The 27,196-nt window shown below is 41.1% G+C and overlaps 1 protein-coding gene across 1 annotated transcript in view; it reads left to right on the top strand.

Moving 5' to 3' along the window:
- Nucleotides 1-1,170: 1,170 nt before the first annotated feature.
- Nucleotides 1,171-27,196, top strand: part of TBC1D12 (TBC1 domain family member 12) — an 89,082-nt gene continuing 63,056 nt past the window's right edge. The window contains exon 1 of the mRNA XM_037497834.2: nucleotides 1,171-1,242. The gene's annotated coding sequence lies outside the window, so the exon portion shown is untranslated. The remainder of the gene's footprint in view (nucleotides 1,243-27,196) is intronic.

Below are 27,196 nucleotides of genomic sequence, written 5' to 3'. Positions count from 1 at the left end.
TCGCCTTTAATATTGTGCATTCTACTACCACGTCTTAAGAGAATTTTTGCTAGGCGAGCCCTAAGCGTGCTTCTGCTGGGAAGCACGACGCCGGACCTGGCCAGCCAACCTCCCACATCCAGATGGCGGATCCCAGGTTGGCGGCCGGCGTGCTCTGGAGCGGGTCTCTCTAGCCACCGTCTCTATGGTTCGGGAGTCTCCAGTTCAGCGCTTGACCGGGTCGGCTTTGGCGCGTGCGCGAACCCAGGCGCGCGCCCGCCTCCCGCAGTAGCCGAGCGCCGGGGTGGGAGGGGTGGGCCTGGGAAGGTTGCGGCGGCGGCCGCCGCGGCCCCGGCACCCAGGGCTCGTCCCCGCCCCGCCTGCACCCCCACACTGCCCGCCGCCTCCCGCGGCGGCGCTCGCCCGGCCCCAGATGGTGGGTCCGGAGGATGCCGGCGCCGGCTCGGGGAGAAACCCCAAGTTGCTCCCGGTGCCGGCGCCCGAGCCCGCGGGCCAGGACGGGAAGGCGATCCGGGCCACGGGCGGCCTCGGCGGGGGCGCCGGCGCCGCGGAGCTGCCGGAGGGGGAGGACGACGACGAGGCGCCGCCTCAGCAGCTTCTCCGGCGCTACCTCGCGGCGGCCGGCGGGCAGCTGGAGTCGGGGCTGTGCTCCTGCCGGGCCCCCGCCGGCCCGCGCCTCAGCCCGCCGCGCCTCCGCGGCATGACCAACGGGGACTCGGGCTTCCTGCCGGCCCCGGGCGGCCGCGGCCCGCGCCCCCGCCCCCCCCGCCCGGACGGGCCTGGCGCCCCCGGCGCGGACGGCGCGGGCGGCGCGGGCGGCGCGTGCGACTGGGCCGCGCCGCTGGAGGACCCGCTGCGGAGCTGCTGCCTGGCGGCCGCCGAGGACCCCGAAGGCGCAGCCGGCGGCGCGGGGGGCAGCCCGGCCGGGAGCAGCGGCGGCAGCGAGGACTCGGAGCGGCCCCGGCCCAGCGCCGCGGGCGCCGACGGCTCCGAGGAGGGCGCGTCCCCCGCCGCCGCCGCGGCCGCGAGGACTCGCGCGGGTGCGGGCGCCGGGCCGCGGCGCGGCTGCCCCGACGGCCGCTGGAGCTCGCGGAACACGTTCGAGGTGCGGATCCGCCAGGACGCCGGCGACCTCCCCCCCGCGCCGGGGCCGCCGGAGCCGCCCCCCACTGCGGAGCAGGGCCCCGCGGGCGCCTCGGCCCGGCCCCGACGGAGCGGGGGCTTCGCCGACTTCTTCGCCAGGTACGGCGCGGGCGGCGCGGGCGCGGGCGGGGGTGGGCGCGGGCGGCGCGGGGCCGCCGGCGTCGGGCCGCGCGGTGATTTGTCCCCGGGGAAGGGAGCTGGGGCGGCTTTGCGGTCTGTCCCCGAGAAGTTGCGGGCTTTGTGGGCAGCGCTGACCGGCTGCTCCTCGGTTGGCTGAAGGCGGCCCCACCTGCCTCCCACACCTGGGTTCCAGGGTGGCCGGGCTCTGCGAACCTGCTCCGGCCGGGTCCGCGGCTTGGCCTCTTCTAGGAAAGCGGACCACCTTTTCCGGCCCCAGTTTTTTTCTTATGGTACTGCGGGGATTAGGATTGCGGGGGAGAGGAGAGGGGCGGCGTGTTCGGGTGTGGTTGTGAAAGAGAAAGGGAAGTCATTTTGCAGAGCTGTCTTTTTTTGCGTGGAGTGCAAATGGATTCAAGTCGTTTGGGAATTCTGGAAATTAGAGGTGGCTGCGTTTCATGGTGTTAAACCATTTGTTTCTGGGACCTTTATTGGAATTCAGTCCGTTTGGTGTTTAGAATTTGATCCCAGAGTTTTAAGTCAAATTGCTATGGTGCTTTATCTGGAAAATTCCCTTTTCTCTGTTTCTGGCAAGTAGGCAGAATTCACTTTCCCCAGCAACTTCTTTTTAATTTTCTAGGGCTTGTATTTGTGTTTGACTTGCTGTAATTGAAATTAAATTATGGTGGTGTACATTGTAGATTTCAGAAGTGGGTTTTGTTGGTTTAATGGCAACAAATAAGCGGTCGAAATATTCATCTCGGCGCATTAATGAAAAAGCAGTCTCCCTTAAGCCTAATTTTGACACCCTCTCTACCATCCCTCCTACCACCCCCCCCTTAAAAAAAAATCTCTAGGCAAATGGAAAAGGATTCTAAACTTGTAAAACCTTCCCTTTCAGAGTTCTCTGTCCTATTTTTTTGTTGGTTCCCTTTTTTAGGGATCTGACAAACACCAGGGGAAAAAAAAACAAAACTCAAGTTTTAGAGGATTATACTAACAGTGGGCATAGTAGACACACAGCACAATATTCCGATTATTACTATTTCTTATTACTACTTTTTAACCCCTTATTTTTCTTTCTTCTGGAACTTTACAAGTAAATTATAAAGACTAAATTGTATTAACTTTGTGTTACTCATGGGACAAAATTTATGCTCGTGAGATATGTATTTGTACCTATAGTTGCAAAATATACTTAAAGGTTATAGTGACAATATTTTAAAAGCTGTCAAGGTGAGTTGTGGCTGGCCTTTGTATGTTTATTGGTCATTCTGTCTCTTGCCCTGTTTTGATGGCAGTGTCAGGCAGTTTTAGACCTGGAAGGGCCTTTGGAGATCATTAATGCAACCATACACCCACCGTGCCACCCATTAGGAATGGAGATCATTTGGATAATGGTGCCTGACTTCGAGGTGAAGTGAGCATAGTAGTATGTTTGAAGATAAGTGGCTATGTATGCATCGCAATTTATCAATAGTAACAAGCAAACCTATATTAAGAGACTTTGATATTATTAACAGTAAGCAGGAATTTTGATATATTTAAATTTTTTTTGATATAATGAAAATCCTTTTTTTAAACCAGTAGATTAATAGGACTTTAAATTAATCCAGCTAGTTGACATTCATTTGGGCACACTAATCATGTGCCTCACGACTAGATTTGAAGTCAGAAAACTTAGCTGCTCTGAAGTTACTCTGTTTCATTTTTCTTAGTTGAGATTTGAATGTCCAGATCCTAGATGTCAGAGTCCGGTAGAGGCACATTTTGTTTCTTAGCATTCAGCCAAAGCTTTAATTGGATCCTGAACACCTTAAAGGTGGAGACTTCTATCTCTCTGAACTTATGATACCTAGGGCAGGTATGAAGAACCCCGGTCAGGTTGCGTTGAATTGGCAACATGTGGGCTCACCCTCTTTACTATTCTCTAGGCATTGTAAATTTGAACATCTCTTTGATCCTCAGGCAGAATTATTAGAAATTTACCTTGCCCCTGCACCCGAAGAGGGTTTTTCCCATTCTGTGCATTGTTGTCATTCTCAAGCTCTGAGAACTTCCTTTAGGGATATTTTGTTCTGAGATCTATTCTTATTCGTGGTTGCACCCCCAACCCCATTTCACTTGTTGATGCAGAAATTTACTGTCTAAAGAAGGCAGTTTAGCGGCCTCCCTGGTGGTGCAAGGGGTTAAGTCTCAGCACTATGAAGCTATCCGCAGCCCCTGCATCACAAGTTCTATTCCTGGCCAGGGAGCTGACCCACATGGTGCTGCAGACCTTTCCTGTCTTGCCTGCTGCTCCCCTCAGCAGTGTAATTCAATAGATCTGCCTGTTCTGTTCCCCACTCTGTCTCTGGTGAATCCTCTCACCCACCCCCACCCCCCCACCTCTGGCCTAGACCCCAGTTCTTGTATGCATAAATAAATACATAAACACTTTTTTAAAAATTAGGCAGTTTAATTAGCTGATGGCAGAGCTAGGTTTAGAAAGTAGGATTCCTGGTTTCCAGTCTAGGGTTACCTCTGATCATTTTCATTTACCTGTGGCTCTTTTCTCTCCTACCTGATTATCCTCCATCTTTCTCTTCTTCCCACTTCCCTCTTTCCCTTAACTGGGCAAAAATCTGTAACAGAAATACTCTTTAAAAATAGTTCATGTTTGTTTTAAATTCTGTCTTGAACAATAAGGAAGGAAAACATTTTACAGCAGTTTATCTACTATTGTAAATTTAAGTTCAAATGAGTTCATTGACAGGAGCTTCATAGGTAGGGTAGAAGTGTTGTAGATGATACAGGAATTTGGTCCTGGGTGGTACTGCATTCCTCCCTTCCAGATGAAGTTCGTTCTATTTCAGTCATTGTTGGGGGTCTTCTTACCTTAGCTTTACTTTGGGGGTCTCTGCATGTTTATAGACACCTGATTGTGGGAGCCTTGGAAGTAACAACATCTCCTCAGACTCTTTGCCCTTTTTCACCTGTAAATAAATGTTTTGAAGTGCTAGGTGGATACCAGCCCCCACTGTCACCAACTCAGCATTGAGGAGAAGATGTAAACTTAACAAGTCTCTTGTTTTTCCAGGCTAGCCTTTATTCTTCAAAGATCTGTTTGGTCTTTTAACAGTAATCTAGATTTAAAACTTTCTATGGGTCCATGGGTCCTTTAAGCAAATTTATATCTTAATTGTTTTCAAGCTAGAATGGTTCATTTTTCAGATAGTACACTCTATAAATAAATGTTTTTTAAAGCCATTTAATCCTTTTGAGGCTTCTGTGAATTGCAGAATTTGCAGAATTCTATGTGTTTATTAGAAACACATAGGTATCTATCTGTGTCTCCTGGTAGTGTTGATTTTTTTTTTTTTAAACAAAGTCTTCATGATGAACCATATGAATTTTGTGTCCTTAAAGGTCGTAGCTAAGGTAGGGAAGTAAGTATTGAAGATTTCTTCCCCCTTCTATATAAAAAGAAAATTAGCTATAGATTCTGGAATATATAGATTCATGTAACTTTCCTTGTAATTTTTAACTTCTGAAACTCCCTATATGTTGTGGCTAAAAGCTTTTCCATAGAGCTCTTTTTATTACATTTTGGCTAAGTAGGGGAAGCTAAGGACATTTTTTTAGTGATTTCTTTTCATATCTGAAGTGTCTTCATTTTTCCTAATATTAAATTGTTGAGAAAATATATTCTTTTAAGAAATATGTTGAGAATTTAAAATTCCTACATCTAAAGGTCCTCAGAAACAACAGAATCCACCACTTTCTTTTATTCCATCCAGATTTATTCTCGACAGAATCATAATTCACCTGAGTGGGGCATCACAGACCTCTGTCAAATAAGGTTCCCTTATTTGTTCCAGTATGTATTCCTTACAGCCAGTTAAAATAAAACTACTAGTTTTATTTTTTTTTTTTTTTTTTTTTTAAAGATTTTATTTTTATTTATTTATTTATACAAGCACTGGGTACAGTCAGAAGTGTGGGAGGGTGAGAGAATTCACCAGAGCCAGAGCGGGGAGCAGAGCAGGCAGAAGGACCGAAGTACACTGCTGAGGGGAGCAGCGGGCGGCAGGAGAGGTCTGCGCGCCATGTGGGACCCTCCTCCGGTGGCCGGGGAGCAGCCAGGGATCGAACCGGTGCTGCAGAGGCTGCGGGCAGGTTTGCAACCCAGCGCTCAACCGCTGCGCCACCGGGGAGGCCCAAAACTACTAGTTTTAAAGCCAATTTCTGAAAACAGTTCCTTCCTAACATCTCAATAAAGAAAAAGTAAAATATCAAGCTTCTTATAAATTTTTTTTTTCATATAAATTTTAAGAGATTTTTATAGCTCTCCAAAGCAAGCAGTTCTTTTAACAGGTGTAATATAATTATTTATAAAGAGAATGAAGATTATCTTGATTTAAATTAATTTTTTTTAAAGATTTATTTATGGATACAAGAGCTGGGGCACAGGCCAGAGATCAGGGGAGAGCGGTAAGGGGATTCACCAGAAACAGAGTGGGGAGAGAACAGGCAGATTGACCAAAGTACACTGCTGAGGGGAGCAGCGGGAGAGCCAGGAGAGGTCTGCTGTGCCATGTGGGCTGCTCCCTGACTGCCTGGGGATCGAACTTGTGCCGCAGAGGCTGTGTACTGCTTCATAGTGCAGTGCTTAACCCCTTGGGCCACCAGGGAGCCCCCGATTTTTTTATTTTAAAGATTTATGCATACAAGAGCTGAGGTACAGGCCAGAGGTGTGGGGGGTGAGAGGATTCACCAGAGACAGTGGGGAACAGAACAGGCAGATTGACAAGTGCACTGCTAAGGGGAGCAGTGGATGAGAAAGGGGAGGTCTGCTGTGCCATTTGGGTTGCTCCCTGGCTGGCCATGGGTTGGAATTTGTGCTGCAGAGGCTGTGGACAGCTTCATAACCCCTTGCATCACCAGGGAGGCCCTAAATACTAAATTTTTATGTGAGATTATCATAGTAAATACAGAAGTACTCATTTATGTCACAAATGAAACCCCTTTCCACATTACTTATATAGTAATATAAGTAAAATGTTGAAAGTTTTAGAGAAAGCTAGAAAGAATGTGTAGTTAATTGCTTTAGAATAAAAATGCCTAGTAGGCTTTTAGAGTGTTGTGAAGCTACCTTTTATAATATTAGGTTAGGTAGTTAATGGCTCAAGAGCCTTTTATATCTTTTCCCAGCGTTTGACACTTTTTCCTCCCTCAGTTCAGTTACTTTCTTTAAAAACAAATTAGAAAACACTAACATTAAAGCTTTGGAAAAACAGCATTGGTTCAAGAACTTTACTTTAGAAATCCTTGTTAAAGTGGATGCCTAGAGCATATAAATACATGCCTAGAGTAATAAATATAAACATACCTAATTATAAATGGTGAAGACGGTATTGGGAAGCTGCAATTTTTTGTGGGACTAAGATAATGTTCAGTGCTGAAGCATATTATTTTGAAGTACTAAACTAACATTTTAACACTATACTTGATAAGCAAAGCAGACTATTAACTCTGATATCACTTGTTTGGTAGAAATTTTCTGAATTATTCAGATTTAATTTTTGTATTTGTAAGTTTTACCTTTTATATTTTAAAATATTTTTCATTTTAGAATAGTGTTAGATACACAGAAAACTTGCAAAGGTAGTACAGGGTTCTCCTAAACCTCTCATCTAGTTTCCCATTGTTAACATCGCATTACTGCAGTACATTTGTTATAATTAAGAAACCAGTGTTCATTTGCCTTTAGAAAAACTTGTGAAAATATATCTTAATTCTTCATAATTTCACATTTTCCCAAAATTATTTTCATGTGTGATTCCTTTATAAGTTTTCTTTTTTGAATCCTGAAACATTCCAGTGATCTAGTAAGGGTAGGGTTTATTTTTACATTACAGTTACTTGCCCAAAGTCAGATAATTAATTAACAGAAGAATAAGAGCTAGACTATAGGTATAGGGTTTGAAGATAATGTGCTGATTTCATTTAAGTATAAGAAGTTTGTAGATGAAAACATAGCTTTTTATTATTTTTTTTAAAAGATTATTTATGCATACAAGAACTGGGGCACAGGCCAGGGGTGAGGGGGGGTGAGAAGATTCACCAGAGATGGAGTGGGGAGCAGAACAGGGAGATTTACTGAAATGCACTGCTGAGTGGAGCAGCGGGCAAGTCAGGAGAGGTCTGCTGTGCCATGTGGGTCAGCTCCCTGGCCAGGGATCAAACTTGTACTGCAGTAACTTCAGATAGCTTCATAGCACTGCGTCTTAAACCCTTACGCCACCAGGGAGGCCCTGAAAACATAGCTTTTGGTGTAGTGGAAATACTTTTGGCTTGAGAGAGATGAAACTTGGCTTTTCTCCTGGGTAGCTGCTTCTGCCATAAAGTAGTTGTGTGACCTTGAGCACATCACTAAGTATCTAGACTAGTTTCCTCATATATGAAATTAGGCCCTTGAGAGTTCCTTCCAGGTCCAGTATACTGTGATATTTTATCAAGGATTCTTGTACAGACTACAGAAAATGTTCTTTGGCTATATATTACAAATATGAATGAAATTAAAGAGGATGCTTTAAAAAAATGATGTGCTTTCGGGCCTCCCCGGTGGCGCAGCGGTAGAGCGCTGGGTTGCGAAGCTGCCCGCAGCCTCTGCGGCGCCGGTTCGATTCCCGGCTGCTCCCCGGCCACCGGAGGAGGGTCCCACATGGTGCGCAGACCTCTCCTGCCATCCGCTGCTCCCCTCAGCAGTGTACTTCGGTCCTTCTGCCTGTTCTGCTCCCCGCTCTGGCTCTGGTGAATTCTCTCACCCTCCCGCGCTTCTGACTGTACCCAGTGCATGTATAAACAAAACAAATGAACAAACAAATAAATAAATAAATAAAAACATGCCTAAAAAAAAAAAAAAAAAAAAAAAAAAATGATGTGCTTTCATCTGTAAAATGAGAAGGTTGTCAGAGATGGAAGTATCCTATTCAATTCTAAATTGTACCTTCAGTATTTTTTTTCAGTAAAGGTCTAATTACGCCTCAGAGTAATCATGGTAAACATCTATGATCTTTGTTTTTTGTTTAGTTTCTCATATGTAGAAAGTCCAGGCCAGCAGTTCTAGGTTTTTTCGTTTTGTTTTAAATAGCAAATTCTAGATCTTATTTCCCCTATGTCCCAGGGGCTGGTAGAGTGAGAACACAGGATAATAAGTAAATTCGGGTTAATCAATTAACTGGAATTTGAGACTTTAACTTCTAGATCATGAGTTATTTCTCAGAGGTTGTCCATGTTCCGCTTTGATGAACTGCAGCCCAGTGCAGTAGTTGTTGGTCTTGTTATACTTCAAAATCACCTAAAGAAGTACACTATAAAAAAATTAGATTCTACAAAATCTACAACCAGTACCTAGTCAGATTCAGAGGACTTGCTTTTGACAGGTGGCATCTTCCAACTATAGTGTGGTGGTTAAAATGCTGGTTCTAGAATTAGACTGTCTGGATTTTAATCAATTTATCAGCTGTGTAATTCTGGACAAGCTTTACCTCTTTGAACTTTTGGCAACTATCCATAAAATAGGGATAATAGTGACACCTCATGGGATCTTCAAGTGGGTTGAATGAGAGAACATTCTAAGTGTATTGTATTTATTATGTGCTATATATAGTCAGGATTCAGATGTTACTATTCAACTACAATAGGACCACCGAAATCTTTCTTCCCCAGCTCCATCACTGAAATCGACTGGTTTAAAGAAAGGAAGAGACTGGAATGAATTTTTGTGTACTACCTGAAGAAACATTATGTAATTTATGTGGTATATTTGTAAACATAATTTATATTTGGGATTGGATATGTATTAAAATAGATTTTGGTGTAGTGATACCACATTTCCAAAAGTCTTGAGGCAAATCGGAGAAGAAACTTAGAAGAGATAATATTGAGAAAGATTTTCAAATGTTTGTATCTTTTATTGTTTTAAGGAATTTTATGGACAGGCAAAGCCAATTTTTTAGTTTAAGTTTGTGGAATGTTTAACTTGGCTCATGCATACATTTCATAGTTGGGACCTTGTGGTAGGAAAGCTTGGAATGAATGGAAACATTTGGTGATTTTGAGGTGATACATCTGTTATCCATCTCTAAATGTATTCAGAAAGGGAAAGGCAGTTCTTTTTGAGTCTTATTTCTTCCTTGAACTCTGTTAGCTAATAATTGTCCCCAGGAAGTATAGTTGATAGTTGCTTGGACCCTACAGTAATTTTTAAACTTCATCATTTAAATGAACCTGGAGAAGTTATTAAGAATACATTTTCCATAAGCCCACTCCTCTTCCCCACCCTCCATCCCCCGGTAGATCATAAATGGGGCCAAACAGGAATCCACATACAGTATTTAACCAGTGACTCCCAAGGCATTGTGATGTAGGTGGTTCCCAGACAATAATTACTGAAATAATTGTTTATAGCAAAGTCTCCTCAGGTAATAACCAAAGAAGGTATAACTTACATTCATAGCTCACATTGTTTTATTCATTTAAAATTGGGTCATTAAATTTAAGTATAATGTAATTGATAGTGTGAACAGAGGTACAACAGAGAATATATATGAATACAAATGTAGAATTATTTTGCTGTCTAGATTGCAAATTATCTCTGCCTAATTAAATCTTAGCTTCCTTTCTATTTATGAGAAGGATCTTCTACTTTGATTTTATTGTGTTTAGATAGTCATGCTTGCCTATTTTGTGAGAAGCACTAAGCCCCAAAACTTTACTCAGGCCTCTTCAATATGGATTCATAACTTTACCTCTCTTTATTGATGGTTTATTAAAAATGATGTCCTAGGGCCCTCCCCGGTGGTGCAGCTGTTGAGCGCTGGGTTGAGGAGCTGCCCGCGGCCTCTGCAGCGCCGGTTCTATCCCCGGCTGCTCCCCTGCCACTGGAGGAAGGGCCCACATGGCGCGCAGACCTCTCCTGCCGCCCGCTGCTCCCCTCAGCAGTGTACTTCGGTCCTTCTGCCTGCTCTGCTCCTGGCTCTGGCTCTGGCAAATTCCCTCACCCTCCCGAGCTTCTGACTGTACCCAGTGCATGTATAAACAAAACAAACAAACAAACAAATAAATGAATACAACATGCCTCTATTAAAAAAAAAAAAATGATGTCCTGGGTCTCCCTGGTGTTGCAAGGGGTTAAGCACCGCACTGTGAAGCAATCCACAGCCTTTGCAGCAGGAGTTTGATCCCCGGCCCGCCAGGGAGAAACCCACGTGGCGCAGCAGACCTCTCCTGTCTCAGAAACCCACGTGGCGCAGCAGACCTCTCCTGTCTCGTCCACTGCTTCCCTCAGCAGTGTATTTCAGTCAGTCTGCCTATTCTGCTCCCCTCTCTGTCTCTGGTGAATCCTCGCACCCCCTGCATCTGTGGCCTGTGCCCCAGCTCTTGTATGCATAAATAAATAAATCTTAAAAAAAAAATGTGTCATTTTTCTTTCCATCTGCTGCTTGGTATTACTCTTTTCCATGCCTTTAAGAAGAAATCCTGCACGTGGTTCATTCCCTTCCAAAATTGACTGCTTCAGCCTTTCTTGCACTTCTTATTTCTGTGGCCAGAGGAAGAAAAGAGAGGAAAACTCATGTGACTGTCTGTTTTTTTCAGCAGGCTTTTTCCTGCAATTAAGAGAAGTTTACTTTATGAAACCAAGCTACAAATTGTACTTAGAAATAGCCTAAGAGTGAACTTGGTCATGTATTTAAATTTGAATTAGACTTTTCATTTTCTTCTTTAATTTTTAAAGATTTATTTTATTAATTTATACAAACAAGAGCTGGGGTGTAGTTCAGAGGTATGTGGGGGTGAGAGGATTCACCAGAGACAGAGTGGGGAGCAGAACAGGCAGACCAATTGAAATACACTGCTGAGGGGAGCAGTGGGTGAGATAGGAGAGGTCTGCTGTGCCATGTGGGTTAGCTCCCTGGCCTGGGATTGAACTGGGTGCTGCAGTGGCTGCAGATAGCTGCATAATGCTGAGACTTAACCTCTTGCACCACCAGGGAGTCCCTTCATTTTCTTCTTAATTTGAATTTTATTTTGGATACATTTCTTGGTTAAAAATATTTCCATCTGCCTATCTCTAGCCCCACAGAGATTAAATGAAACATTTTTAGTTTGGTACTGCACATGATAGTTTTGAAATAAAAATCTGTGCTATTTTCTCAAATAATGCAATTTATAACTGCCCATCACACACACTGGGCATTATAAAGAATTTCCAAATCTGGTTTTTATCTCCATTGTTTGTGGTTATCTTCTAGTGAATGTAGGGGGAACACTTCTCTGTTGTCCCAGGAAAAAGTTATTTATGGATTACAACAGTTTGACTCTTTATTAGAAAACATAAAATGGTCACACTATCTGCTTTCGCAAAGTAGGACAGGGAGTATAAAATAAAACTAAAGGTAAAAATTTTTTCAATACTCTTCCAGTTAAGGAGGTAAGAAAGAAAAGAGAGAAAATTGAAGGATGTAGAGGCCTGGTTAGAGACCAGAGAATCTGTGAAAGAATGATTTTGAAGAGGTTGTAGAGAGAAAAATAGCTGGAGAGAATAAATGTTAGCTAGAAATTAGCCCTGTACTCAAAACTTTGACCTGTGGGCTTCAGAGTGTTACCATAAATTATGTCCTTTTTTTTTTAAAACTCTATAGATATTTCTGACAACTTTTCTAAAGTTATTTGCTATCCCTCTCATTCTTTGATGTACTTACCCCCTCATGACCTCTTAAACACAGACTTTGTTGCTGAAGTATTTTTAGTGACAGATTGTATATATATGGTTTGATTTAGCCCTTAAAAGTTTAGGTTGTTAGTATGGTAACTTCAGGTATTAAAAAGTACATGAATCAAAGAATAAAGTAAATACAACATATAGTTTTACACAAGGTATTCTTTCTTTGGTTCAAGTGCAAAAAAAACCCAAAAAACCCGAAAATTCTCTTACAAGTGCTATGGTAAATCTAACAGAATTAAAATCTTTCTCACTCATCAGGAGAAAATATATTGTTAATTGCCAGGAGGCTATATCACATAGAAATTTAAGTTTCAAAGTAAGTTATTGAAGGTTTTTTTTTTTTTTTTAAAGATTTTATTTATTTATGTGTAGAAGAACTGGGGTAGGAGCCAAAGATATGAGGGTGGGGGCCAGCGACAGAATGGGGAGTAGAACAGGTGGATGAGACGGGAGAGTTCTGCTGCACCATATATAGGTTAGTTCCCTGGCCAGGGATGGTGCTGAGATTTATTAACCTGTGGGCCACCAGGGAGGCCCCATTGAAGTTTTAAATGAGTAAAAGGTCTCAACTAAGTAATTTCTTTGTTTTTGAAGAGTGATAAAATTAAAGTTGCTTTTTTCGCTTACATCGTCCTGAATACTCGTCACCATATTCCTTTTGAATTGCTTTTCAAAATTCATTGGTACTACCTAGAATTAAAGAAATTGATAATTCTTGGTGTTGTTTGGAAAACCAAAGATTTGTTGTCATTCAGAATTGAGTGTTGAACACCAAATTTGTTATCTAAAGAATAATAAGGTAAAGCTTTTGTTAGATAATTATTACATAAAGTAACCAGCATAGTAATTGAGCAAATACCAGGATGTCCATCTTTGTAATATACTCCCAGAAGCATGTTAATAATGTCAAGAACGAAAAAATTTGAATTGATTCCATGAGGGATGGAACCATTGATGGGTTTTAAATAAGGGCAGCATGCTTAGAATTTCATTTCAGAACAGTGACTCTTGTAGTAGTATGGAGTTAATTTGAGACTTGAGAAACTGGGGCTTGGATACACTTGTGGCTTATGGGTCTCTATTAAAATATGATATCCTGAGTGTTTATGTAAATAACATTATTTTCAGGCCTTGTCAGAAGGGATGGCTAACAAAATGAGTACATTTGCTTATACCAGTAGCCTTTTTGTGAAATTTTAATGAATTTTAATGAAAACAAATTCTGAATCAGGTATTTGTTTTGAGGGAAAAGGAATGATATGAAATGGAAAGTCATGTGAAAATTTTGTCTGCTATGTTTTATAGGAATTTGATGAGGGGAGGAGCCAGAATAGCTGGTAGTCTATTGTAGTGAATCAGAAAGGAAGTAACTTTAGGAAAAACCCCAAGATAGTAAAGTTGTTGTAAAATCAACTTGCTGTGGGGCCTCCCCGGTGGCGCAGCGGTTGAGCGCTGAGTTGCGAAGCTGCCCGCGGCCTCTGTGGCGCCGGTTCGATCCCCCGCTGCTCCCCGGCCACCAGAGGAGGGTCCCACATGGCGCGCAGACCTCTCCTGCCGCCCGCTGCTCCCCTCAGCAGTGTGCTTCAGTCCTTCTGCCTGCTCTGCTCCCCGATCTGGCTCTGGTGAATTCTCTCACCCTCCCGCACTTCTGACTGTACCCAGTGCATGTATAAACAAAACAAACAAATAAATAAATAAAACATGCCTCTAAAAAAAAAAAAAAATCAACTTGCTGTATCCACTGCTCAAGTTCTAGTTCTACCTGTGCTTTCCCCCACTCCTCTCGAGCTTCATGAAATTAGATAGTGGCCGTGTACTCATCAGTCATTTTTTTTTTAAAGATTTATTTATTTATATAAGCACTGGGTACAGTCAGAAGCGCGGGAGGGTGAGAGAATTCACCAGAGCGGGGAACAGAGCAGTTAGACTGACGAAACACACTGCTGAGGGGAGCAGCGGGTGAGACAGGAGAGGTCTGTCGTGCCACGTGGGACCCTCGCAGGTGCAGGGGATCTAACCAGCCCTGCAGAGACTGCGGGCAGCTTCGCAGCCCATCACTCAACCGCTGCGCCACCAGGGGAGGCCCTCATCAGTCATTTTTGAATGAGGTAAAGACAAAACTACCAACACTTTTCATAATTACTTGTTTGCATGTGTATTTCTTCTAAGATACAAACTCCTTGGAGATAGTGATCAATCCATCTCTTTTTGCTTTTATGTCTCTGCATAGTGACATAGAACCTTATCTATAATAGGAACACAGATCTATTGGATTAAAGTGTTTAAAAAGGTACCAGAATTTATATAGTCAAATGGTTGGAACCTTTTTTAAAATGATCACTCTGGGAGCCTCTCTACTTCTTGCTGCAATAATAATTTCTCATTGTATGTTTTTACTTGTCTTTGGGAAATTTTCTGAGAGAAATTAGTTGGGTTAATGTAAAATAGAACTGAAGAATTGAATTTTGAAAGGCAGTAATAGCCAAAATACACTAGGAAGCCAACTGAGCAAGTTCAGTTGTATGTTAAACATAATACGTACACTAAATAATATCGTAAGTATAATAGATTCATCCTCAGGCAAACAATTAGACATAATATGTAAATAGTTGAGGCTTGGATAACAGGCATAAATAATTTGACTTCTGGTACTCTTTTGAACGATTAAATCAGGTCATATACTTGGAGTACACCACCCTTAAACTTCGTTGTTTTGGATAGATCTAGCTTTATCAGTTTAATTTTGGTGGAGCCTAAAACACTTTCATTACCAGTGAGTTTGCAAAGCGGTCCATTGAAGAGCTTTTACCACGGTAAAATCCCTATTCTATAATCCCTAAAGTATTCTGAATACTTTACTGATAGTATCATTTGATTTACAAAAGTAGAGGTCTTTTAAATTTGGTGTATGACAGTTTTAAGTAATTTGTGCTTTAATAGGGGAAACAAGGAGTGTGTGTGTGTTTGTGTGTGTGTGTGTGTGTGTGTTTGTAGCTGTCTAGAGCACAGAAGTGGTAAAGTGTGTGAGAGTAATTTGATGAATATGATAGGATTCATGTAGTTTTAAGGAACAGAAATCTAATTACTACCTTATCTGAAGGATGGTTAATTATAGACATGTAATAGGCATCTCTGTGGACATTTTGAAGATAGAAGTACCTGGAACAATGATTCCTCTACTTTTCAAGAGATGATTGGTTTTTCTTAGTTCCTTTCTGTCTCTGGTTGTTCAGTGCATGGTTAGTGCCTGCAAAGTCCTATAAAGTCTTTCCCAACTCTGCATGATTTACTGGTTCAAACACCTACTGTCCTGTGATGCAACATCTTGAGACTTTATTTTAAAAATCCTGGGAATCTGAATGTCTCCGCTCATGTATAATTTTTTCTTTGTTTTGTCAACAATGTAGTCTAATCACTTACTGAGGGTCAAGAGCATAATATACAGATATGGCCATTTTGGGCAACTGTTTTCAGAAGGGGTTGAGGCAAAGGCACTATCAAAGAAGTGGAGTTGATTGCAGGTGTGCTGTTGCCACATACGTTTTCCCAAGTTGTAGAAAGAATAGTAGAAATTAAATTAGAAAGGCAATTTGGATTTAAATTGTGAAAGCCTTTAATGCTAGGATAAGGAATTAAAATTTTTCCATAGATGTTTGTGAAGTGTTGTAGGTTTGGGGGGCAAGGAAATGAAATGCTGTAGACTTAACTGCTTATACTTTGCATTTTTTTCTGGCAAGAATGAATCTTCTTTCTCCCTCTCTAATTTCTGTTTATCTGAATCCTCACTATTCGTTCAACAAGCATATTTGAGCACAAAATATATTCCAGGAAAAGAAGGAGATAGATTAAGGCCTTTCTGGTGAAGCAAGTGATGTTCACATGCAAACATAAATTGAAATGTTATGATATGCTGCTAACCGGGGCTGTAGGAAGCAAGATTTACTTCTCTGGCTCTGAATTTGACTTGTAAGCCCATCTTCCAGCTCATTGCAATACTGTTTTACAGGGTAAGGGAGAGGGGTCCTTAGTTTTTTTGGGGGGTGATGAAACTTCTGTATTTTGGTTTTGGTGGTAGTCACACAAATATTTACAAGGGGTAAAACTTGTAAAAACTGTACACCAAAAGAAAAAAAATAGTCAATTTTACTCTGTTAAACAAGTTTTACTGTTTTAAATATGTCATTTGCATGGCAGTGTGAAGGTTACACAAATAGTGTTCTCAATGCACTTACAGTTTAAAAATAGCATTCAGATCAGTATATAAGGTGAAAAGTGAAAAGTATCACAAAAGAATAAACTCATAGGAGATTTGACTTGTCAAGAAGAAAGGTTCATAGAAATAAAGACTCATAAGGGGCCTCCCCGGTGGAGCAGCGGTTGAGTGCTGGGTTGCGAAGCTGCCTGCAGCCTTTGCAGTGCCGGTTCGATCCCCGGTTGCTCCCAGTCACCGGAGGAGGGTCCCGCATGGCGCGCAGACCTCTCCTGCCGCCCGCTGCTCCCCTCAGCAGTGTACTTGGGTCCTTCTGCCTGCTCTGCTCCCCGCTCTAGCTCTGGTGAATTCTCTCCCCATCCCGCGCTTCTGACTGTACCCAGTGCTTGTATAAATAAATAAATAAATCTTTAAAAAAAAAAAAAAGACTCATAAGATTGCTAGTCCTCCATTACATTAATGCTGTACACTGACTGATTGTTACCTTCCAGATTCATATGCTAAAACGTAATCCTCAATGTGATAGTAATTGGAGGAGGAGCTTTTGGGAGGTGCTTAGGTCATGAGGGTGGAACCTTCAGGAATGGAATTAAAGAGGCCCCAGAAGGCTCCCTATCCTTTCTTCCTTGAAGGATGCAGTGAAAAAGCTGTCTTTGAACTTGGAAAAGGACTTTCATCAGACACTGAATTTACCATTACCTTGTCCCTGCCTCTAGAATGGAAAGAAATAAAATTCTTTTATTCCCAAGCTACCAAAATCTGTGGTATTTTGTTATAGTAGCCTGAACTGAGGCAACTAAGTTTGAGGACAGAATTTATTTTTGTCTTCATAGCTGTCTAAATTAGCAGACTTTCATTCACGAGTGTGCAAGCACCGCAGTAGGGATAGAGCGGTAAACACAGAGCACATATTCTGATGTAGTGGTAATGTCCTGGAGTGCCCTTTATATTACAGAAGATAACAGCGAACTACATTTTCAAAATTCTGTTTACTGTTCTACTTTGTTTGCCTTCCATATCAGTTTTACAGCTTGTCTTTATGTACGGATGATCCTTGTTAATTAACTAGGAGAAACTTGACATCTTTACTATGCTGAATGTTCCATTCCTTGAACACAGTTTATCTCTCCATCTATTTTGTTCTTTCTTGATTTCCTTCATCAGTGCTTCATGGTTTTCAGCATACATCTTGTTCATATTTTCTTAGATTTATACTTATTTCATATTTTTGAAATTATAAAATATTTACAAAAATTTTAGTTTTCATTATTCATTGCTAGTATATAGAAATATGATTGTTTTTTTGTTTGCCTTTTATATCCTGAAAGTCTGCTAAACATTAGTTTTAGGAACTTTGTTGTGAATTCTATGGTGGTTGTTTTTATATACAATACCTGAAAATGTGGAAAATTTTGGTTTTTCCTTTGAAATCTATAAGATGAATTTTTCTTGTTTTCACTGATACAATTTTCAATATGATTTCAAATGGAAATGATGAGAGCTAACAGCCTTACCTTGTTTCCAATCCCTAAAACATTTGGTCTTTCACAATGAAGTGTCTCCTTAACTGTAGCATTTTTTCATAGATGCCCAGAACTAGAACTTGCATTTTATTTCTAGCTGACTATCTATGAATCAAGAGTGGATGAGAATACTGTCAACTCCATCACGTGATAAGATCATGTAGTTTTTCTTTTTAGACTTTATTTATTTTAAATATTTATTTATTTATTTATACAAGCACTGGGTACAGTCAGAAGCGCGGGAGGGGGAGAGAATTCACCAGAGCCAGAGCGGGGAGCAGAGCAGGCAGAGGGACTGAAGCACACTGCAGAGGGACTGAAGCACACTGCTGAGGGGAGCAGCGGGTGGCAGGAGAGGTCTGCGCGCCATGTGGGACCCTCCTCCGGTGGCCGGGGAGCAGCCGGGGATCGAACCGGTGCTGCAGAGGCTGCGGGCAGCTTCGCAACCCAGCGCTCAACCGCTGCGCCACCGGGGAGGCCCTCTTCTTAGACTTTTAATATTGTGGATTACGTTGATTTGAGTATTGCATGGGCTTTCTTTTCCCTGATAAATCCCATTTGGTTTTGTTTTTCTTTTTACATTGCCACTTTTGATTTTTTTCACTTTGAAAAAAATAGCTTTATTGACATGTAATTCACATACCATGCAATTCATCCTCTTAAAGTATACATTTTGGTGGACTTTATTATATTCACAAAATTGTGTACCATCAACAGAGTCAGTTTTAGAACCTTTTTATCATCCCCCAAAGAAACTATACCCATTATGAAAATTAAATATATGTGAAGATGTATTACCCTTATTGTAAACTCTGTAAACAGAGTTTCTGTTTTGTGTATAGAAGAGGAATAAATGGAAAAGATTCATACATATTGTTAGTTTCTCTACCTAGTTTCTCTTTGATTAAAAGATAGCTTATGGTAGCTTTGGAAACAACCCAAATGCCCAAAAATAGATGACTGGATCAAGAAGATGTGGTACATATACACCATGGAATATTACTCAGCATTCAAAAAAAAAAAAAAAGATAAACACATGCAATTTGCAGCAACATGGATGGCGCTGGAAGGGATCATGCTCAGCGAAATAAGCCAGAAAGAAAAAGAAAAATACCGATGGTCTCACTCATAGCAGGAATCTAGAAAACTTAAATAAGGGACCAGGAAAATGAATAACTGTAAGAAAGTGAAAATCAAAATCAACAAACAACTATGAACCAGAGACACTCTATAGGTGGTGGGGGGCAGGGAGGGGAGGGATGGGGGTCAAAAGAAGGGGATTGCAATTGTATGGGGAATATAAAAATAAAATTTATTTAAAAAAAAAGATAGCTTATGGTGACTGGAATATTTTGCTCATATTCTGCAGATATTGTTTATTGTTAATACTTTTATACTTGTCCTAAATGTTCTCTTCTATATCCTTTTTATCTTATGGTGGTTTGTTTTCCTTCTAAATATCTTAGCTACTACATTGGGTTTAAAGCAGTGGAAATTCTCTTCATGGAGCATTCCATTCATGGTGTGATAACTATGTAGCACAAAAGCAAGAATATTTTATACAGTTGTTTTCTTCTTTTCACCTTAACTATATTCTGTTTTCCTCTTTCTCTGAAACAACGGTAATAAAAGACCTCTGTCAGTAAGATACTGCCTGAAACTCATTTACTGTAAGAAATAAGACATACTGCAAGGTGACTTGCTGGCATGAATAAAGGAGGGATAAGAAAATAATTTCTGTTTCTGAAATGTTTAAATGCGCATCAAGAGGCATTTTGGCAATGTGTAGGATGAAGGAGTTGTGAAACTCTTACATCTTGACTGTTCTGTGAAGGATATGAGTCAATAAGTTTGGTTAGAAAGAAAAGGAACTGCAGAGACTGGGCTTAAACACTGATTAGCAATGTGAAACTTGGCGGGTGATTTTATGGACTCATAAACCTTCCCTGGAGGGGTGGAGGGTGGCACATTGCATCCTTGGAGAATTTGATAAAAACTGTAGACCCAAGAAAATGTTTGTAAGCACACCATTTACTTCACATTGTGCATACAGTTTGAAGAGACTGCTGAACACCTTCCTCCCCCTCTCTCATTCCCCCCACATGCCCCTCTCCCCTACATCCACCTCTTCTCTCCCACACCCCCAGCCCATTCAGTGGGTTCATTGATCTGTGGTAAATAAAGAACCTCTGACCTGGTTTACCTTTGTGGTCCTTGCAGCTTTAATCTTAAAATATTTTTTAAAAATTATAGCATTGACTTTCAGTCTTGAATTTTTTTTTTGTGTGTGTGTGTGTGTGTGGGACCCTCGCTGGTGGCCAGGGAACAAACCGGTGCTGCAGCACTCAACAGCTGCGCCACCAGGGGAGGCCCTTGAAATTCTTTTTTTTTGACAAAGAGTAAATGAATCTGAATTGTTCTTTTTTGATAGTTCTGATCTCTAAAAAGACTTAGGTTTGTTAAACAGTGTTTATTAAATAAATAATTATTTTTAAAATTTTTTAATTTTTAAGATTTGTAATAATGACAAAGACAAGATCCAGCTTAAAAAGGAAAATTCCTGGAATTTTTCTGGCAAAAAAAAAAAAAGTACTTTTTTTGTATATAATGAGCTGAAAGTCTTTTTCAAGTAAAAAATGATTGAGGTTTGGAAAGAATGTAAGTAATCTACATGCCAGATCTTTAATCCAAAATACTCAAGTGTAGTCAGTGTACTGACTTTTAAATAGACAACTTATACGTCCTTGAATTAATTATATAGTTTAAATAGACAGAACTTATACTTCCTTGAATTAATTATATAGTCAACTGTGGCATTCCATGATCACTAGATAATGTTTTCTTTTGGGCTTATTATTATACTTTGGGGAAACTTACATACAAAATCCAGGAAGTTGATATATTTTTGGCAGTCTGACTCCTACTGAGACAGTTTGAAGATCAGGTCATGATTTCTAAATTTTTAAACTGATTTTACTTTTGATGGAAGTTGTTTTTTTCCTGTGTGAAAGAATACTGTAACACCTTTTTAATGTGCAACTCCATTTAAGTGATGATTAGAATTTATCTAATGAATCTAAAAAGTTAAAATTGTCATGCAGATGTAAACATTAGGCAAAAACAGTGAATTTTTTTTCCCCTAGAACAGTCACAATTTTCTGTAGTGTCAAATTCCATATTCTGAGAAACCGTGGAATTTATATGACTTTGTCTCAGATATATAAGTGAGTTTGCTAATTTGTAAATGACCCCAGCACTGTATATTCTGCTACCTTAGGAATCATATCAGCCACTCCCATGGAGTAAATAAGTTTTGCCCCTTTTTTGTTAGCTTTATCCTTTAATAACATTATGACAATGTGATTTTTAAGAAAAATGTATGTGATCATTCAGATAACCAAAATATATTTTCATCCACAGTTCCTGGTTCACCAACTTTCCTTGGAGTTTAAGTGTTGAGTGTGTGAAAAGGTGTTGCTTGTTTTTAGTGAAGATAACTTGTGTGAAACTCTAGAAAGGGTGGGACTGGTTGTCAACTTGAACAGAAGCTGGGACCTTCAACCCCACTCCCAGGTTTCCTGGGGGAGAGTAGCTGGAGGTGGATAATTACTCGTGCCTATGTACTAAAGCCTCCATGAAGGCCCAAAGGAAGGGCCTTTGGAGACCTTGCAGGTTGGTGAAGAAGTGAAGATTTGGGGGAGAATGACTTGAAGAGGGCATGTAATCTCTGTGCTTTCTTCCTATACCTTCCCCTATACATCTCATCTATCTGACTTTTGGTTCCTCTTCTTTATCATCTTGTGTAATAAATTGGTGATCTAGTGAGTAAATGGATTCCTGAGTTCTTTGTGCCCTACTAGCAAGTTGATTGAGCCTGAGGTGGGTGTTTTCTTAGGAACCTCTAGTTCATAGCCACTTTGTTTGAAGCATGGATAATATGGGGCTTAGGACTGGCATGTGAAGTCTGAGGAGGAAGTCATGGGATCCCCTGATCTGTGGCCATTTGTTGAAGTGTGGAATTGCCTGGGGCTTGTGTTCAGTGTCTGAAGTGGAGGGTGGTCTTGGGAGACTGTGCCCTTGTCTTGTGGCACCTGATGCCATCTCTGGGTAGATAATGTCAGAATTGAGTTGAATTTTTGGGCATCCTGCTGGAGTCCAAGAATTGTTTGTCGGTGGGGGAAATTCTCAGAACCCACACACCTGTTGGAAATTGGGCTGCAGGGCACCATCAACACCTCGAATGCATAGTAGGCAAGCGGTCTGACTCATATCATATGTAATAAAAGAAATGAAGAAATTTTGGAAAGCGGAAACACAGGCATTTTAAACATATATTAACAAGTATTAACAAGCAAGAGGCATTTGTCAACCTTTATTACCACAAGCCATTAAGAGATCCATACTTCCCCCATTCCTCCTAATCCCCACATCTGTTTTTTCTTGTGTGCCTTCTTTTTTGTTTTAGGTTTTAGTAAGATAGAAACATTGAACTGCCATATTTCAGCTGGTGCTGTTCTTAACGGCAACAGATTTTCTCAGGTTCTTTTTGTAAAAAGAGTGGGCACAAATTAGTGGAGAGAATGGAAAATGTTTTTGTGTCTCTGTAGATACATGTGCATGTGAACATAGTATTGATTGGGTGAAGAATGAATTTAATGGCAGAAATTCAAAGGTGGATTACCTTCCCTGCTCTCTGTATGTGCTGACAAGATATGTCACAGAATAGGAAAAAAAAAAAAAAAGATGTGGCTTTAAGTATTTTCAGTTATCTACAGGAATAAGATGCTTTTCACCTTGGGGTTTCAGGACAACCAGTAAATAACATTTCTTTTTAGCCCATCTGAGTTTGGAATCAATAGGGAAAAAAAAAAGACATAGGACACAAACAAATGGGACCTCAGAATACCAGCTTTAATACTAATCTGGAAGAAAAAAAAAAAAACAACTAATGAAATCTGGATGAAAGACATGCTTTTGGCTTCAGTGGGCCTCCTAATACTTCACCTGAATTAAGTTTGTACAACGAGTCACTGCCTTTCCTGTGGGGTGGGTGACAGAGCCTAAGAGGAAGCGTAGGCTTATATTTGGAAAGCAGAACAAATTGAATTCTTTCTACTGTTAGGCAGCATTGTCTGTCAGCAAAATTAAACCCTCAAATGGAGATAAATAAGGGGACAGAGAGAGGGTATCCCTCCCTGCTCTACAAAATGTAAGGAATACAGAGTAAGAGCAACCCTTACCCCAACACTTCTGTATAAATCCCATTTATACAGTCAAACTCTACCTCCAGAATCCATAAAAAATTGTGAGTTTTTGGACACATTTGTCTGTTTTGCCAAGAATCCTTTAGTGTAGTGTTGATTTAAATTTAAGAAATTGATTATTGTAGTACATAGGAAAGATAGAAGGGGAGAGGTAGAGCGTGTCCCATATTTTTTAAAGTTTTATTTATGCATATAAGAGATGGGATGTAGGCCAGAGGTGTGGAGGGGGAGGTGGTGGTGAGAGGATTCACCAGAGACAGAGTGGGGAGCAGAATAGGCAGATCTCCTGAAATACACTGCTGAGGGGAGCAGCAGGGCAGACAGGAGAGGTCTGCTGCACCCTGTGGGTTAGCTCTCTGGCCAGGGATCGAACTTGTGCTGCAGTTACTGGGATAGCTTCATAGTGCTGAGATTTAACCCCTTGTGCCACCAGGGAGGCACCCCAGAGTGTCTCTTTTGGTTTAAAGAGGTGATGATTTTTTAAAGATTTATTTATTTATGTATACAAGAGCTGGGGTGTAGGCTAGAGGTGTTGGGGGTGGTGGTGGTGAGGGGAGTCACCAGAGACAGAGTGGGGAGTAGAACAGGCAGATCTATTGAAATACACTGCTGAGGGGAGCAGCAGACGAGACAGGAGAGGTCTGCTGCTGACATGGGGGTTAGCTCACTGACTGGAGATCGAACTCATGCTGCAGTGGCTGGTGATAACTTGATAATACTGAGACTTTAACCCCAGGGCCATCAGGGAGGCTTGATGTCCAGCTCTTTTTGAAATCATTATACATTATCAAATTGTTTATATGAATGACCAGTATTTGTTTTTTCATTGTGACTTGCTTTGCTGCATATAATTCTTTGAAATTCCCTCCATTTTTTTTTTTTAAGATTTATTTATTTATTTATACAAGCATTGGGTACAGTCAGAAGCGGGGGAGGGTGAGAGAATTCACCAGAGCCAGAGCGGGGAGCAGAGCAGGCAGAAGGACCGAAGTACACTGCTGAGGGGAGCAGCGGGCGGCAGGAGAGGTCTGTGCGCCATGTGGGACCCTCCTCTGGTGGCAGGGGAGCAGCTGGGGATTGAACCGATACTGCAGAGGCTGCGGGCAGCTTCGCAACCCAGCACTCAACCGCTGCGCCACCTGGGAGGCCCTCCCTCCATTTTTTTTTTAAAGATTTATTTATTTATGCATACAAGAACTGGGGTACAGGCCAGAGGTGTGGAAGGTGAGAGGATTCACCAGAGACAAAGTGGGGAACAGAACAGGCAGATTGACTGAAATACAGCCAGCTGTGAGGGTAGCAGCGGGTGAGTCAGGAGAGGTCTGCTGTGCCAGTGGGTAGCTCCCTGGCCAGAGATCGAACTTGTGCTACAGTGGCTGCAGATAGCTTCATTGGTTGCGTCTTAACCCCTTGCACCACCAGGGAGGCCCGAAATTCCCTCCATTTTGTTGAAAATGGGTGCATTTCACTTTCTTGTGGCTGTACAATATCCCATGGTATGTATGTACCACATCTTTTTGATACAAGAAAATTTAGGCTGCTTCCTTGGCCTAACTTTTGTAAATAATGATACTGTGAATATTGAAAACCATATGGGTTTTTTTTGTTGATGGTTTCATCTTATGTGAAAATGTGCCCAAGTGTGAGATTACCAGGTCTTATTGATATTTTTTTTTCTATAGGTAAATCCACTTGCTTTTAATAATGCTTTTACCAGTTCACATTCCAACCAACAGTGTAAGAAGAGTTCCTTTTTCTCCGAATCCTCTCCAGCACAAGTTTCTGGGCCTTTTTAATATGTGCCATTCTCATGGGTGTGATGTGGTATCTCATTAAGTTTTAATATGCATGGCTCTTATTGGAGCGATAATGAACTTTTTTTCATTTGTCTTTTGGCCTTCTAGATATCCTCTTCGGTGTATTGTCTGTTCATATCTGCTGCCCATTTATTTGTTGGGTTATTTACTTTTTTATTGTTAAATTGTACGAGTTTTTTAATGTATCTTGGATATTAATCCCTTATCAACTATAGATTGTATAAATACTTTTTCCCATTCAGTTGGGTGTCTATTTAATTGTCCTGTGTTTTATTTTGCTGTTTAGAAGCTTTTTAACTTGAAGTTGCCCTAAATTGTTTTCAATTCCCTTGCCGAAGGTTTCACCAAGGTACCTTTATTATTTGTATCATGGAATGTAACCCCAGTGATTTGACAAATTTCTTCTATGTATTTTTTTTTGTGTAGTTCTTATATCTATATCTAAATCTTTAATCCAGTTGAAATTTATTTATTTTTTGAGAGCAATATATATATATATATATATTTAAAGATTTACTTATTTATTTATACAAGCACTGGGTACAGTCAGAAGCACGGGAGGATGAGAGAATTCACCAGAGCCAGAGCAGGGAGCAGAGCAGGCAGAAGGACCGAAGTACACTGCTGAGGGGAGCAGCGGGCAGCAGGAGGGGTCTGCGCGCCATGTGGGACCCTCCTCCGGTGGCTGGGGAACAGCCAGGGAATCGAACCGGCACTGCAGAGGCTGTGGGCAGCTTCGCAACCCAGCGCTTAACTGCTGCGCCACTGCGGAGGCCCCAGTTGAAATTTATTTTTGTCTGTGGTGTTAGCTAGTAATTCAACTTTTATGTGTGGCTTACCAATTTTCTCAGTACCTTTTGTTAAAGGTTACTATACTTTAATGTTTGTAGTGTTTTATTGTAAATTAATTGCTGCATATGCATGGTTTTATTTCTGGACTTTTTGGCTATTTGTTGTTTTTAATACTGTTGCTTTATGGTAAAGTCTGAAGTCGGGTAATGTGATACTACCATTTCTCTCCTTTTTTCTTTTTCTTTTTTTAAAAAAGATTTATTTATTTATGCATACAAAAGCTGGGGTACAGGCCAGAGATGCGGGGTTGAGAGGATTCACCAGAGACAGAGTGGGGAACAGAACAGGCAGACTGACTGAAATACACTGCTGAGGGGAGCATGGGCGAGGCAGGAGAGGTCTGCTGCGCCTTGTGGGTTGCTCCCTGGCCATGGGGATTGAACTCATTCTGCAGAAGCTGTGGATTACCTCATAGTGTGGTGCTTAACCCCTCGCGCCACCAGGGCGGCCCTCTTACCTTTTTTCTTAAGGCTACTTTTGTAACTGAAGGCCTTTTGTATTTCCATGTAAATTTCAATATATTTTTAGAATCAATTAATTTTTAATTGAGGTAATGTTTGGATACTCCCATAAGGTATTGCCACCATATTTCACCCACCACCAAAATTTCAGTATTTTTTAGTTTCTTGGAAAAATATTTGTGGGATTTTCATGGGGATCTTGTGAAATTTTTGTATCATTTTAAGGCAAGGTGATAATGTTGCTTATATTGATTGTCCCCATTCATAAGCACAGACTAGCCTCCCATTCCCTTATGTTGCTATCTAAGTCCTTTAATAATATCTTATAGTTCTTGTAGTCTAGGTCTTTTACCTTGTTTGTTACATTGAGTATTTAAATCCAAGGTATTTAAATCTTTTTAAAGCAATTATAAATGGAGTTACTTTCTTAATTTCTTTTTTTTTATACAGAGCTGTCTCATTATTTTAATAGTTTTATGGTATTTTTAAAAAAGATTTATTTATTTATGCTGGGGTACAGGCCAGAGGTGTGGAGGGTAAGAGGATTCACCAGAAACAGAGTGGGGAACAGAACAGGCAGACTGACCGAAGTACACTGCTGAGGGGAGCAGTGGGCAAGTCAGGACAGGTCTGCTGTGCCTATTTTCTTAATTTCTTTTGCTTCTTGTTTGTTGTTGTTTATAAAAAAGCTATGGATTTATATGTTGATTTTGTAACCTGCCACTTTGCTGCATTCATTTATTGTTTCTAAAAACTTTTTGATGGACTTCTTAGGGTTTTCTAGAAATAATACCATGTTGTCTGTAAATAGTGATAATTTCACTACTTTTTCTGTTTGGGTTACCTTTACTTCCTGTGTTTGTCCAAAACTTCTAATACTGAGTTAAATGGAAGTGGTGAAATGGGCATCCTTATCTTGTGCCACATCTTCTGGGGAAAGTTTTCAGTTTTCGCCATTGAATATTGGCTCTTGGTTTGTAATATATGGCCTTTGTTTTGTTGAGGTAGTTTCCTTTTATTTCCATCTTGTGTAGTGTT

Source organism: Talpa occidentalis, unplaced genomic scaffold, assembly GCF_014898055.3.
Source record: "Talpa occidentalis isolate TD23 unplaced genomic scaffold, MPIMG_talOcc4v2.1 talOcc4.8, whole genome shotgun sequence".
Taxonomy (NCBI): Eukaryota; Metazoa; Chordata; class Mammalia; order Eulipotyphla; family Talpidae; genus Talpa; species Talpa occidentalis.
Note: the sequence above shows the minus strand (reverse complement) of the source record. Positions and strands in the feature narration are given on the sequence as shown.